Here is a 15,712-nt window from a genome sequence, read left to right on the forward strand (position 1 = left end):
TCTCAAACATTCTCATACAATAACATGTTAGTGGATTTAGTTTCGAAGATGAATAATTTATCTAACATTGCAACAGAATTTCGAAGTAATCTTGAAATAAGAAATATTTTACTCGAGTGTAAAAAATAATACTGGAAAAGCAGATACCTATTTTGCAGGTACTAGGACTTAAAGTAAATTTTTTTTCCCACAGGAAGAATAAACGCCTTATTTATCCAAGAATTCTTATTGCAAACTGAAACAAAAAGAAAAAGGATGAGTATCGCCAGAGGATAATTATCTATGATCGTATATATGTAATGATATTTTAAACTTTAATTTCAATTTAATTAATTTCCAAGATTTTATCTTAATTTAGCCCATAGTAACTTCATTCTAAAAATATTCTCTTATTTCGTGGTCCAATTCCACTTTCTCTACTTAATTAATTCAAGAAAAGCTTTATAAAATTGCTTAGTCAGCTAAACGCCGATACTTTTACATGCCCCGCGTGAAAGGGTAAACAAATGTCCAGTAAGCACAATCTTTTTAAAAGATCCCCGCGTTTCCTTTACATGTGATTGACATGCATCAGAAATCCCTATCAGAATCTTAATAATATATTAGCACAATGAAGAAATATTTTCCCTATTCAAATCTCATGTTATATAAGACGAGGGATAATTTATTTCGTTTCTTCTTCCCCACTTCTGCTTTTCTGCCGAGCTGTGACGGACGCGCAATGTCCGAGTCAATGATTTTAAATAATTATGCTTTCCGGATGGATTAAAAAGAATTTAAAAATGTAAAAGTCTTTTTACTCTCTTCAAAACTACATTCTGCTTAACATAAAATAATGTTACATATATATATATATATATATATAAACTTTGTTCCTCCAATAGTTAGTTAAGTAATATTAACAACCCATTTTAGAGCAACGCTTGGACTATTTGGGGGCGGATCTTGAAATTTTGAACCATGGTCAGATGACGAGGATGATACCTGAGCTGGTACCCCCTCTTCTAACTTCCACTTCATACCAGCGGGAGGACGTTTGATCCCGACGTATTTAACGTGCGCCAGACCCGCGTATACGACGGTTCTTCGGTGGAATTGGTTTTCGAGCTTGAAAGCTTCAAAGCTGTGCCCTTACCACTATGCCACCGAAACCCCCATTTGTTTTTCAAAGGAAGAATTTCAAATCAAAATTGGAACTTACACTTATTAAATGGCGGCAAACAATTCGGAATCTAAAGTCAATCTCTGCTGATTAAAAAAAATAGATTAGTGTTGGTAATCAGTCGTGGGATCATTATGAAAAGTGCCGTAAGGTAGCAGATGAATTCGGATGCCATTGAGCTCACGATATAAGTGTATTTATACAGACGAAAAGACGATGGAAAGAGGTAGACGGAGATGGCTATAGATGACATGTACCAAACATGACCTAATGTTTATTTTTAAGTTTTCTTTTGAACCTTATTACGTTTTATCCAAGACGAATAAACAAAGTTGTTTCGAAAACCTGTTCTCTGTTATTTCTCCAACAATTAGTTATTTCAAAGTGAAAGATATTATGCAAGTGTCACTTTAAATGTTGGTATTGTTATTAAAACGTTAGAATTAAAAAATGCAATTCTTTATTTCAAGGAAAAAATTAATGAGTTTTCGTATTTATAAATTTACAAAAATAATTAGTCGATGATAATTACTCCCATACATTGAATCACTTCATAACAAAATAAAAATTGATTTTTTTTTCAAATTTAGAGTGTTATTAATTTTCTTATTTCATTTATACCTAAACCTTTATGGATACACAGAATATAACGAAAAGTTTGTAATTGAATTTTTTTTAAGGCGGTACACAACTTTAATAAGATTGTAGTATTCAAACAGCTGAAGAATGTGGTACCATTCTTACAATGATTGATGAACAGTGTGGGAAAATCACATAGTTAGGATGCTCAGGCTAAAAGCTCTAAAAATAAAGCAACTTTCTTAGACTGATAACGTTTGTATCTATGCAGCTGAAAGAAATTGATGCTGTAACTTATAAAAGAAATGAAAAACAAATGTGATTATACATTATATGAATTGAAAAATATTCCTTTATTTTAAAAAGACTTGTATTTGAAAAATCAAATGTAATTATAGCCAATTCTTAACATTTATTTTTCACACAAAAAAAAAATAATGCCTTATAATTTCGGATTCGATTTTTTTACAGCTTTAAAAATATTTAAAAAAATAGTTGCAGGGAACAAACGTAATAAGATAGAACCGAAAACGTTAAGAGAATAACCCATTTTTTAGAAACTTTTTCTTACACGAAGCACGGCAAAAGTATTGCAATCACCCAAAATTTTCTACTCGAGATTTTGACAAATTTCCATCTTTCAGATCTTCTTGAATTCAAAACACAAATTTTTGATGATTAATGTCTGTCTATCTGTGAATATAATAACTAATAAATACTTTAAGCTAGTCAGATGAAATTCGATGTATGGGCTTCAAGCTGATTTGTAATTTTCTGTCAAATTTTGAAAGAAATCCATTGAGAGGAAGCCTACCTGTCCAGCCTTTCGAATACAAATGGACTCGATTATTAAAAAAAATGGAAAGAGCCAAATAGTACAGAAACTATTACACTAGTGCAGTAAAACTAGTACAGAAGTATAACCTTTAAAATGTTGTTTCTTATCAAATTATAAGCCAAATTCATAAAAGGGTTGACCGTTTATCAATCAATAGTTTTGTGTACATGTAAACGCAATGATTTAAATAAATGAAATAAGATATGAGATCTTGTGTCTACAAAAGAAGTAATTCCGTGCCAAATTTTTGTTTTCATCGGTCGAAAAAAAGATCTAAAATATGTATTCATATGATAGATTCAGTAAAAATGCTAGATTCCCGCCAAAAATTTATATTTTTAAATCATTTTTTGTTAATGACATTTTTTGGAATTCGCTGCTTAAAATTAAGGTCTAAAATTTTATGAGGAGAGAGTCGGACAAAGTCTTTATTGGAGAGTATGTGAGAAACTTTAAAGGAGACCACTTCGTAAGGTTTATATCTGAATATAAAGAGATAATCTCTAAATCTCTTTTTTGTGCATCTCACTATTTTCAGTCTTATTATTCGAATTTTTTATATGGCCTAAAAGAAAAAAAGCTTAACATGTGAATGTTGTTAATAAAGACTAGACATTTAAAGAAGACTCGAAAGCAAATATAAATACAATTCTTTACATAAATTATTTTCAGGAATATTTCAATTTAACACACAAATAAGTTCAATGAAACATTTTCCTTGGTTATTTTCTATATTTATAGTTAGCCAATCATATTTTGTGTATTAAAACAACATTTTAGCAGTTTACAAAGTTCAGAGGATGAATTTAGTCATCAAAAGAAAACAGAAATTATGTTAATGTAGGAGAGGGCTTTATTTTGTCTCAATACATCAAACAATGAGATAGAAATTGCAATTTTTGCATCCGGTAAATAGTCAACTATTAAGAAAAAGTAATAAAAAATTATTCCTTCTAAAGCAAGACAACATCGAGTTATACTATCCTGGCAACCTAGCAGATAAATACTAGTTATAATGGGTCGTTATAGTAAAATGCTGGACGAAGGCGGTATCAGAGATATAGGCAGGATTGTTACATAGAGCCTTCTGATAATACGCATATTTTGCCAGGAGCGCAGTTAATATACCGTGATGACCGAAGTTGGTGTTGATAGTTTTCCTTATGGGCCATTTAATCTGCATAGCTGTAGTAGATGTTATTACAGAAGCACGAAAGACGCAGCAAATGCTTATGTGCCATGTTATGCTCTGAGAGTTGAATGTCTGCGAGAAGTTAACGTACATACGATTAAAATCGTATTATGTGTGAACTTGCAACTTGAACCTAGAACATCTTACCAAACGAGCCCGAGAAATAATTATAAGATTTGTAATTATTTTAGCTATATATAACTTTTCTTTTAAATAATTGTGTATCAGTGCAAAAATATATTAAAAACTTCAGGAACAAATCCATAAATTTTCTTAATTTTAAATACAAAATTGTTTAAGTGACGTCTTTTTGTAATAATTTATTAAAACGCAATATCAGTATCTATATTTAAATATTTCTATATTTAAATTAAAATCAAATGGAAAATATGTATTGAAATACTGAAGGTGATTATGCATAAGATGAGAATTAAAAGCAAAAAAATATTTATTTATAAAATGCATTATTAATTTTCAAATACGTTTGAACTTGCTTTTAAAAGTAGATATCTATTTTCAGAACTGGAAAAAATAAATCATATCTAAATTTTTAAAAAAACCCCTTTTATGAAAAATAGAAAAATTATATTTATAAAAAAATATTTATAATATATTTTAAATTGCACGCAATTTAAAACATACGGATTTCAATAACACAACTTTATTCATTCTTATTTAAACATACGGATTACAATTTAAAACATACCTTCATTTTATATTAAATGATGAAATAAATCTATGAAATAAAGGCAGGATATGGATAAAAGAAGGAAATATAAAGCAGTATTCATATGAAATGAAGTCAAGAAAAAGATAAAATATAATATAACAACAGATTAAGATTCTACTCTAATTAGAAGGTAATATTAATCAATTTAGAATTTTCTGATATCAAGACAAGTTTTTACTATTAGCCACAAACTCTTCTTTTAAGCCTTAAAAACATGATAACCATGATATTTCTTTTTTCTCACTAGCCAAACATTTATTTGAAATCGCAATTTGTTTTAGGCAAATATATATATATATATATATATATATATATATATATATATATATATATATATATATATATATATATATATATATATATATATATATATATATATATATATATATATATATATATATATATATAATCCGCATTTATTAGACAGATTCCCATTAATATACTTCAAAATTCCAGTTTTCACGAAGCATTTGGTTTTATTATTGTTTCTGTAATCAAAGCAATATATTTTCATAGCTATTCACATTTCTTCTCCCCATGTTTATATTAATAATCTAACGCTTAACTAAAAATCATAACTTGTAGAGGTTAAAAATCCTACCTCTAGTAGTTAAGTCATCAAGTGGAAATTACTAGTTTCTCGGAATGCAAACCCATCTCTGATTATTAGTTATACGTTTATTGAGTAAGAAGTCCTCATGAAAGTTTTCCTAGCTGTCGAATTGCTCGAATAGTTTGGTGCTTGCATTAAAAATGAGTTTTGAATAGTTTTCCTCAATCGATTTTCCTCCGAATTATTGAGAAAGATAGTGGAGAAAATAGTCTTGACAAATGAATGTGATGCATCACCCGGTGTTTCGTTTAAAGGCAAAGACTGAAAAGACTCTTCTGTAAATGCAATGTACGATGAATAAAGGGTAAAAGTGAATGAAACAGTTTTCGGATATGGATAAACAATTGTTTATTGGTTTTAATGGAATTATCTTCATAAAAAATAAATGTCTTCATTATTTAAACTTTTAGAGCATGGTGATGACATTCGACTATAACGGCATTCGTAATGCAATTAAATGCTTCTAAAAGGCAATATGATCTGGATACTAATAGATAATTTAATAAACATGGGATAAATGATTTATTAATTTAGGATGAAATAAACAATTTCAAAATTGAAATATTTTAAATAATTATTTTTATTTTTAAAATTATGCTATTATATTTAGATTTAGCACTGCATGTTTGGATTTTGTACAAAATATTTTGGACACAAGAGATATAAAATCTTGTATTATTCCAATAAAATGATCCATTTCTGAAATTTGGAAATGAAGGCAGAGACTCAAGGAGTAATTTCAAAAACAATTAAATATTTATATTTAATACTTTGAATAAAAAAAACCTAATCTTTTTAATATTTTAATTTTATATTTTTGGTGAAATGAATCATTTTAAAACTGAAATATATTAAAATATTTTTTATTCATATAATAGCACTGTATGTTTAGATTTTTCATTAAATAATTTGGGAACAAGAGATATAAAATATTACATTATTCGAATAAAATAAATTCATTTCTGAAATTTGGGAAACAGGAGAGATATTTTAGTCATTAGAAATAATTGAAATAAAAATTACATATTATTTCTATTTAATATTTTCTATTATAAAAATGCTTTTTTGTTATTTTAGGAAATTATGCAATGATTTGTTAAAATTGTCTCAAATCAAATTCTAAATTGCAGTTTTCGCTGGAGCTATACTCAGAAAAAAGAAATAAGGAACTTTTGAGAAGGTTTTAGCTTATAATCTAATTTAAAAACTTAAAAAAAAATGTTTAAAGCTAAATATTTAGTTAAAGAAATTCGACTCGTGATAGCGTTCAAGTTATTTCAAAATTTTCTTTTTCCTGGTTTTAAAAAAGAAAGTTATTAAGAAATCAACTTTCTGCCTAAGGCAGAGTGAAAGATTAAAAAAAAATTGAGACATATGAAAAAATTGAGACTATTCGCTAAATAACACATTCTATACTTTTTTAATTTATCAAAAATTTATTCTTTTAATAAATAAATAATTCTTTATCTTTCTTTGTTCACTTTTGTCATGGAATTTTTTTTCTGATAGAAATGGAAGCGAATTCTTTCTTTCGTGTTTTATAATTTCTCTTGAGGTTCTGGTGCGAGAAGCCTAAAGAAAAAAAATCATTATTGTCATTCTTATTGTGAATTCTTCTATTCAAGAATATCGAAATAATTTTGATTGCTATTTAAGACAGTTGCCATTGAAAAATTGATTCTTCTGGTAAAATTAATATTGTAGTATTCCTATATTTCTTCTTCAAATGTTTTACAAAAAAAAAAAAAAAAAAAAAATCAAGGCAGACAGAACGATTCTGTATTTTGTGTATTATGAAATTAGATTGCCTTTAAAAAGGAATAGCGATATAACAAATTTAGTCTTGCGTTAAAGGAAAAACCTCAGAATGATGATTTTTTTTTAATTTTAAAAATCACATGATTTTTTTCAGTTGATCACAATAAAAATATGACTATTTAGTAAAATTCTGCCTAATGCAAAAATTTAACTCACATATTCTTAAAGGTTTCATAGTAGTTAATTTGAGCTTGAATATGTTTTGAGAAGAAACAGTTTGATTTTGTAAATTAAATGCCAACTGGTAATATATCGGAATTAAGTGTATAAAATTTTCATAAAGTAAAATGAAAATTACTTCTACCCGCCTGCAAGCACACTGAAAAATCTGAATGACAAGATCGCAGCAACAGCAACACTGGCTGGAAAAATGGTTGAATTATAATGGCTTTCACCGGCCACGGTACAATCCTTCCCGTGGGAAGTATGTCCCGTCATCGATAGGAGAGAGCCGGTCTCTACCATTTCTGTGCCCACCAGAGAGGCAAGCACTACCCACTATACCAGAAGCTCCTCATTCTCATTTCTGAGGTGCCCCCGGTGGGATGTAATTTTGAGTAAAATATTAATAAAATGAGATAAATTTTTAATAAACGATACGAAAATTCGCCCAAAAGTATGCCAGGTTTATTTATGGTGTAATTTATTATTTAATACTTTAAAAACATGAGAAAAAATTAGCGGATAATTGAAAATTATACTTTCAGCAAAATAAATGAAAAATATGTTTGGTACCAGCTAATTAATATAGAAATTTAAATAATTCTTTTGAATATCTCATTAATTTAAATTAATATTAAATAAATTATAGTAAATTTAATTTGTTTTATCGATCTGAACAACGTTTTCCACAGATGACTCCATAATAAAACGAAATTAATTAATTAAAATAGGAAATTGTGTCTGAGTTTCTGTTACAGTTATGAAATTAAATTTCAAAAATGAACATTCTGTTTCTATCTCCTAATAAAACTGAACAAAATATTTCAAATCCAAATTTTACATGTAATAAACAGAAACTTATCCTCATCTTTTCAAGCACTGAAAATATTTCTTCCAGATACCTTGAAAAGGTTTCAAATGCAGGCCTTTACAAAGAGCTTTGGACCTTGAAGACACCTTTTAAAAATTGATTTCCTATTTTCACCATAGATCTTCCCAAACATGTTTGCGTCCTTTCGAGGTCATAAAGTTCGATGTTGGCTGCCACACACGGACAGAAAGTGTTTGCGATTTTCCGATTCCAATAAACATGACCTCCTCTCTGCCAAAATCATTTCTCCAGAATGTAGAAGTTTCCGAACTTTCCCCCTCAAGATAAATACCGATTTCGGAATTTTGATAGAATTTGAAAATTTCGAAGGAAGGCAATAATGGAAACTTAAAAGCGAGGAGGTGGTTCGAAGCGCTTGAATGAACAATTAGAATGGTTACGATATTTTCGCATTTTAAAAGTGTTCTACTTATATGTAATAGTTACGCAGCAAATATCTTATTTTTAACAGCCTTAGGATAGAAAGTCTGAAAATAGATCATTAACTTAATGATACTTTGGATATTAGAATAGAGTAAACGGATCGTAAAAATATTCAAATAGGTGAATTTTGTAAAAATGTTTCATCTGATTTAATATCTGAAGCAATTCCAGAATCATGTAATTAAGTCAATTTATGAAAAAGTAAATTAAATAAAAATCGAAAATTATTAAGAAAATAAGTTAATATTCTAAAAATTGCTCGAGCATAATGTTTAGATTCATAAATTGGCTTATTCTATTTAAGAAAAATTTATCGTTTTCGCGTGTTTTTAATTAATGCAAAATATTTCGTATTTGTAAAAAGGTGGAATTCTGTTATGTATGTTTTTACTCGCTTCTTATTCTATTAAAATTTTGAAATTATGTGCAGCTGCAGGTTTCTTTACAAAATACAAATATTTATGTTTTCAATAATGAAATGTTTTTTGATTCAATTTAGTAAAAAATTATTAATGAATACGCGTGGCGCCATCTACTAGTTAACATTTGAAACATTGTAAATTAGAATCAATGATTGTAAAAATAAATAAAGATTTATATGTGATTAAGATTAATTAAGAGACGGTTATAAAAATAATATTTTGAAGAATGAATTGTTTATTAGTATAGTAAAAGGTAGAATATAATTTATTTTATCAAAAATAGCAAAATTATAAAGGCGTGAGATGAAAAGAAAACTATAAAAACATTATGGGTTCAAGATTTTATTAACAAGTTTTAACTGCTATGAATTTAAAAGAAGAGAAAACCTTAAAATTCATAAGGAATTAAAACATATTATAAATATGTTTAAATTTTCATTCTGTGAAGAGGATTTTCAATAAGGCCACGCCCATTTACATTACTTTAATATTTTTTTTTTTTTTTTTTTGAAAATTCCTTTATTTTCTGTTGTTATTTTTATGTCTTAATATTGAGTTTTCACCAGTATTTCTTATAGTTTTATTGTTATTCTTATTGCTTAATCATGTTGCTCGAGTTTATTAATTGTTAATCAAACTGCCTAATATTGCAATATTAATTATATTGCGTAATCATTTTAATATTTATCTGATATGCTAATGTATCATTTTGAGATCTACTCAAAGGCTGTTTTGATGCTTGATGAACCTTTGTGATACCCAATCTGGAACTCGAAAATATTTATAATACTGACGCTAAAGCACTGCCTTCAAATTAAAATCTGTTATCATTATAAAGATGGTAAACATCGGTATTCCTAACTTTGTTTTGTATTGTTAATATTTACATTTTTCCTACCAATGCTGGTTCATACTATTTTTAGAACTGAAATGAATTAAGAATTTTTATAAAAAAATATAAATGGTAAAAAAGGTGAAGTATTCCCATTTAAGAAGGCATTTTACAGATTATTTGGCACAAAGAGACGCTTTAATGCTATGGGGGGTTTAAAAAAAGATACTGAAGTAGTTAAACGATCATAGCGAAACATTATAGTTTCATATCTACTGTATATAACTTATTCAAATTCAGATACACTTTTTAGCATGTCACCAAGCATAACACGTATTTGATGTTTCAGGTAGCAAAATTTCATTAATGAATTGAAGCAGGAAGAAAATTAATATCTTTTATAATTTTGTGATCTCTGATGCCTGAGCCACAGCTATTTATTATGAAATGCTTTTTTACTGCAAATTATGAAGCAGTTGGTAGAGATATTCAATACTGCAAAAGGTGGAATTTCGGTGACCAAATAATGACATCACGGTATCAGAACCAGTTGATCCCAGATTCGAAACTGAATACTCCAAAGATCACCAATATATATGAGTTCGCTCCAGGTTAAAACAGGCTCCGAGGAAAAAACTTCTTTCCATAGTTGTAGCTCAAAAATTTCAATAAAGAATTTCAACCAGTTCATCATTGTGTTTGTCTCATCTTGTTTTGTTTTTAAAATTAGATAAAGGATAACTTCATATTAGTTTAACACTATTACAGAGTTAAAAATGATTCTCTCACGCCCTCTCTTACTAGGTTAAGGAGTGATATTGACTTGTCTTCTTTATTTTTATTTATTTAAATTACTTCGTTTAACATTATATCCTTATATAATGAAATGAACAACTCTCGAGTATCCTTTCGTGTCATCATTTAGCGCTACCGAGAAGTACAAACCCTTCTAACATTTGCCTTATAGCAGCCTATTTGATTCAAATCAATATCATCTCGATATAACTTGGAATATTCGATGTTTCTAAATCATCGGGTCACCGCAGATAACAATACTGGTAATGTGGTCTGTCACAAAATAGCCCTCACTATCTAAGCAAATATCTCTCTCTGAGGATATATATTCCGTCATCGACATTATGTCAATGGTGTGGCCCAAGGGAATAGAGAACTTGTATACTGAGTCGAACTACTGACATTCCATGTTCTCTTGGTACCTACTCGAGGGACTATGACAGTCTATGAACATTAATTCTAATTTAATATTCGAATATTCTGCTGTTATCCATAATCATCGTTGGGGGAAAATATGAAATATAGTTTATTGTGTAAATAGATTTTGTGGGGCATATATTGGCGATTAAATAATTTGAAGTTGAATTATTTGTAAGTACACAAAAGAATCAGTGTACTTATCTTTATTTTTCCAAAAGAGGTGGAAATATCTCTGTTTCAAATGAAGGGGTTGAGGATGTAAACAAATCATCACCAAAGATGCCATCTTTTGCAAAATACATTCCTCGTTTGAAATATAAAGTTCCAGAAAAAAGGGGGGGGGGATCTCTTTCTGTTTCAAACAAAGGACACAGGATGTAAAACAATTTATGACCAACGATACCCTAACTTCACATCCTACATTCCTACTTTTTAAAACAAACCTGCCCCATAAATGGGGCGGGGGACTATTTCTTTTTCAGACGAGGGGCGCAGGATGTAAAATAAGTTATCATCAAAGACACCGTCGCTTTACATTTTACATTCCTTGCTTGAAAAATAAACCGACTCCCAAAGGTTCATTAGTACAGAACTTGCACGGCCGGTTTGGGCTAGTTTAGTAGTGGGAGGGTACATAAGTATAAGCCAAGGTTTAATTATTTTGTCAAAATTTATTTTTGATATACAAACAAATCTTGATAAAATTTAAAGACTAAACCGATTGTGGAAAGAGCTAATTTATTTAAAATCTTCCCTTTCGTGACTTTATCGCCAGCACTTAGAAATATTTTCTTTTTTTCTTCGGTACTTATTTATTTATTTCCATTCTATACATTTACAAAGGATACATTTGTACAAGGAATCAATTTTAGGATGTTTTTCTGCATTGCGGAACATCTGTCCAGAATTCTTTTTTCAGTTCTTTTAATGAAATCTTTATGTACTTACAATGTAGTCTAATACACCGAACAGTTTCTTTTCATACAAACCAAATCTCAGAAGGGGTTATATTTAGTGATTGAATACATCCCACTCACTGTTCTGTTATTTTCGAACATGCCAAGCAATTCCATTTGTTCATCGGTAATACTATTAAGAAAATCGATCTGCCAGAAATCCAATGCCATATTCAATAACAAGAAAAGCCACAAAATGATCACAAATGTGTGTCCCTAATGGAATACAACTTGCACAATATGAACATATCTGGGGTCAATATTTCCATGTACCTCAATTACTGTTTGCTTGGATACTGGGTGATGTGATGGGTGTTTAGTCTTGATGGGACTGACGCATAAATTGTTAGTTTTTTTTCTGATAATATAGTTGCTGTTTTCCCGAACTTTTTCTCCTTTTTCCTTTTTTGTATCAAGCTTAGATAACAGCTTCAGAAATTGGATCGGATTTCACAGATTTTTTTAATGTCATTGAAAGGTATATTGATTTTTTCCACGAGTGAAAGCGTGGTAATTTAATTTTTCTTTCTTTGCCCTTAATATTTTTATGATAAATAAAGCAAATAAAAAATATGTGAAACATATTTTAGATAATATTAAAACTATAAAAGGAGCATAAAATACAGGTTAAATTAAATCTTTGAACAATTATTTTAAAATAAACTAATTAGTATTATGTATTTCAACTTACCAATACGTACTTGACCAATTATTTGGTAATTTTTATTACTTAATGCAAAATAATAACCAACATGGTTTTAAATTATTGATGAAGATACATAAACATCCTTGATTAAGTAATTTTATATTAAAATGCAATTAATTCTTACAATTTCATTTTACAATGATTGTGGAATCAATAAAATACCATATCCTTTCTTTTTTAAATTTTACATATTTTTCTTACTTATGAAGTTTTTGATTAAGATATTACATTATTACATTTTATGTACTTGTTTATATACAGTTTATAGTAATCTTAGATTCTGAAGTTTTATTTATTCTTATTTTAAGGATTTCCTTTTGCATTGTCAATTGGTGATATCTTTTAAAGTAAAAAAAAACAAACAAACCTTATTTTGACTATGCATTCAAAATTTCTCTGAGAAATCGCAGACGATTATTTAATGTCACCATAATATTTTCTTTCTTTTGAAAAATAAAATTATTTTAATCTATCTTCTCGGAATTCTACTACATTTCTTTTAATTCAAATGCAGGCGTTTTAATTCAAAGTTATTGAATACGAAATAAAAAGATTATTTATCGATTTTCTGTGTATATGGTGTAAAATATGATTATTATGTATATGACTGTGTTATTTGATTTTTTTAATAAAGAAGTCACCATTAGCGTTGTCTCGACAATTGAAAATAATAAATAAGAAAGTCTTCCTTCATATTAAGGCTATTATATCAGAATTTCTTATGCGAAATTTGCTCAACATTTTAAAAAATATTGGTTGTTTCTGCACTCAAACTGAAATATACGATGCACATTGCCGCAAAATGTTTAATTTCTCTAATGGTTTCAGCTGTTACTTTAAAATTTTGTACGTGTCCTGTGAATTTGAACCTCTTTCAGTTTTTTTTTATCATTTTCCAATTGCATAACTAATCTGCATCAATTCATTTAAATCTTATATGTAGCAGAAAGCAACGGTAGTCATAATCGAAATATGTTCATTAAGTTTCATAAGATTATTTTATGTCATTTGCACTTATTTATTTTATTTTAAATTCAAATGTGATGAATTTCAATTATTATAAGAATTATTCGGCATTATTAACTATTAATTTTATAAATAATACATGTAATCTGCGCAGTTCTCATATTCAGGAATTTTTAAACCATTTATTTAAAGTTCACATAATTAATGCCTATTTTTAATTTTAAATTAGAAGCTCGCGCTTTATTACATAGTAAAATAATTATAATTCTTTATTGTTTATCAATTTTTTGAATTAGAAACTGCTTAATTTCTCATAATTATTATTTTTAGTGAGTTGAAAAATAAATTCCACTCAGTTTTGGAAACTAGAGGTATGTAATATCTGTAACTATATATAAAGTTTTCATTGGAGGCTAAACTGCATGCTGCATTTTTAGATTTTTTTTTATCTTGAAACTTAATTTTTGGTTATATTGCTACTAAATATTAAAATAAAGAACTTATTAATGCCTCTTCTGCTAATTTTATCTTTCTGCAATTAAAATTAAAATAGGTTATGCATTAAAACTTCTCTTATCCAAGCTTTCAGAAATCGCAATTATTTCAGATAATAAAAAAAATATTTGGTTAATAAAGATTAAATTTTAAATCATTTCTTCTTCTTTTTTTTGAAGAAAAAAGGCTTTCGCTAAATTCTTTGTTCGATAAAAAAAAAGTATTTGCTAATCTGCTTTTTTTTTATCTACTTGGATTGAAATTATATTAAATTCATAAAAGAACTTGCTTTATGAGCTGAATGGTACAGTAATCATCTCAGATAATTGAAAACTTGTTTAATAAAAGAAAAATTTAAAAAATATTTCTTTGCTTTTGAAAACATTTTCTTAAATTGTTTATTTCAAATTACAAGAATAAGGCTGTATGAATTATCACATATTAGCATTGTAGTAATTTCTTTTGATAGTTATCAAATTTCTTATAAGAGGAATTTCAATTATAATAATTAGAACGTTTTGAACAGAACATTTTTTTTTTCTTTTTTAGTCACGTGAATATTTCTGATACTTTTACAATAATATTTTGCCATGAAATGCATGGAATTTACACACATTACTATTAAAGGGCCAAAAAATGCAAATGTATTATCTTTCCCTCTCTCCAAATAATTTTTTGAGATATACAAGTTTAATTCAAGATATACAAGTTACAAGGCTTTAAATTTTGAAATTCAGCTCCAAATTTCATGCCACTTTCTTAAGAATTCGACAGTTTTATTAAAAAATGAATAACGCAATTCAGTTTTCTGTTTCCGTTTCGGTTAACAGAGACTTTGAGAGATAGATATCTAGATAATCGAAGCTGTGCTGTATTAGTAACTAGAATTTATTGTACGTTATTATTTCTTTCATCTTCTGAAATTTTATTACATACTAATGTTGTTTTAACTCAAAATTTTTAGTTAATTATATTTTGATATATATAAATAATTGATTTTCATTTTTTTTTCTAGGTTTCATCACTGAGAGGCACAGCATGATTGACAATTTTTATTCTGAAAAATTCCATTTCTGTGGTTTTCTCTAAAGCAAGGCATCTTCGCAAGAGCCTCTTCACAAAAAAAATCTTATCTCTATATTTAAAATTGTTTTTGTAATATGATGTATGGGCAAATAAATATTTTAAATATTCCACTCATTTGTACTTGTTACTTAAATACTACAAAAAAATATAATAAAATAATAGGAGAAGATTGCTGAAGTCTTATCACTGTAAACAAACACTTTTAACATAAAGTGTCGGAAATTGAGTTTTTACAGATCGTAAGTTTTAGATGTAAGTCTGCCATATTGTTTTCAACTCCTCAGCGGAAAAAAAAACACCATGTTTTTTAGGCATTAGTCTATAAATTATATTCTACTGCTTCTGCATAATTTTCCAATGAAAAATTTTCACAGGTGAATTTTCTTTTAAAGCATTCATTTCCTATAAAAATCAAGAAGCTATAGGGTTAAATAAGCGCCTTGATGACTAATTCTTGGATTGCCTACTCTTTTTAAACACAATTCGATTAACATCTTGAATCATATCTATTCTAATCGTGCCTATACCGATTTAGGATTTAGCTCAATTTATCTAATAGGAGTTTTGGGCAAAATTTGGCAATTAGGTTATTTGCCAGATTTGGGATAAAAGATTCAAGTAAAAA

At 27.9% G+C, this 15,712-nt stretch overlaps 1 protein-coding gene across 1 annotated transcript in view; it reads left to right on the forward strand.

Moving 5' to 3' along the window:
• LOC129978735 (adrenocorticotropic hormone receptor-like) overlaps positions 1 to 15,097 on the forward strand; it is a 68,451-nt gene extending 53,354 nt beyond the window's left edge. The window contains exon 2 of the mRNA XM_056090659.1: positions 15,017 to 15,097. The gene's annotated coding sequence lies outside the window, so the exon portion shown is untranslated. The remainder of the gene's footprint in view (positions 1 to 15,016) is intronic.
• The last annotated feature ends 615 nt before the right edge of the window (positions 15,098 to 15,712 follow it).

This window comes from Argiope bruennichi, chromosome 1 (genome assembly GCF_947563725.1).
Source record: "Argiope bruennichi chromosome 1, qqArgBrue1.1, whole genome shotgun sequence".
Taxonomy (NCBI): domain Eukaryota; kingdom Metazoa; phylum Arthropoda; class Arachnida; order Araneae; family Araneidae; genus Argiope; species Argiope bruennichi.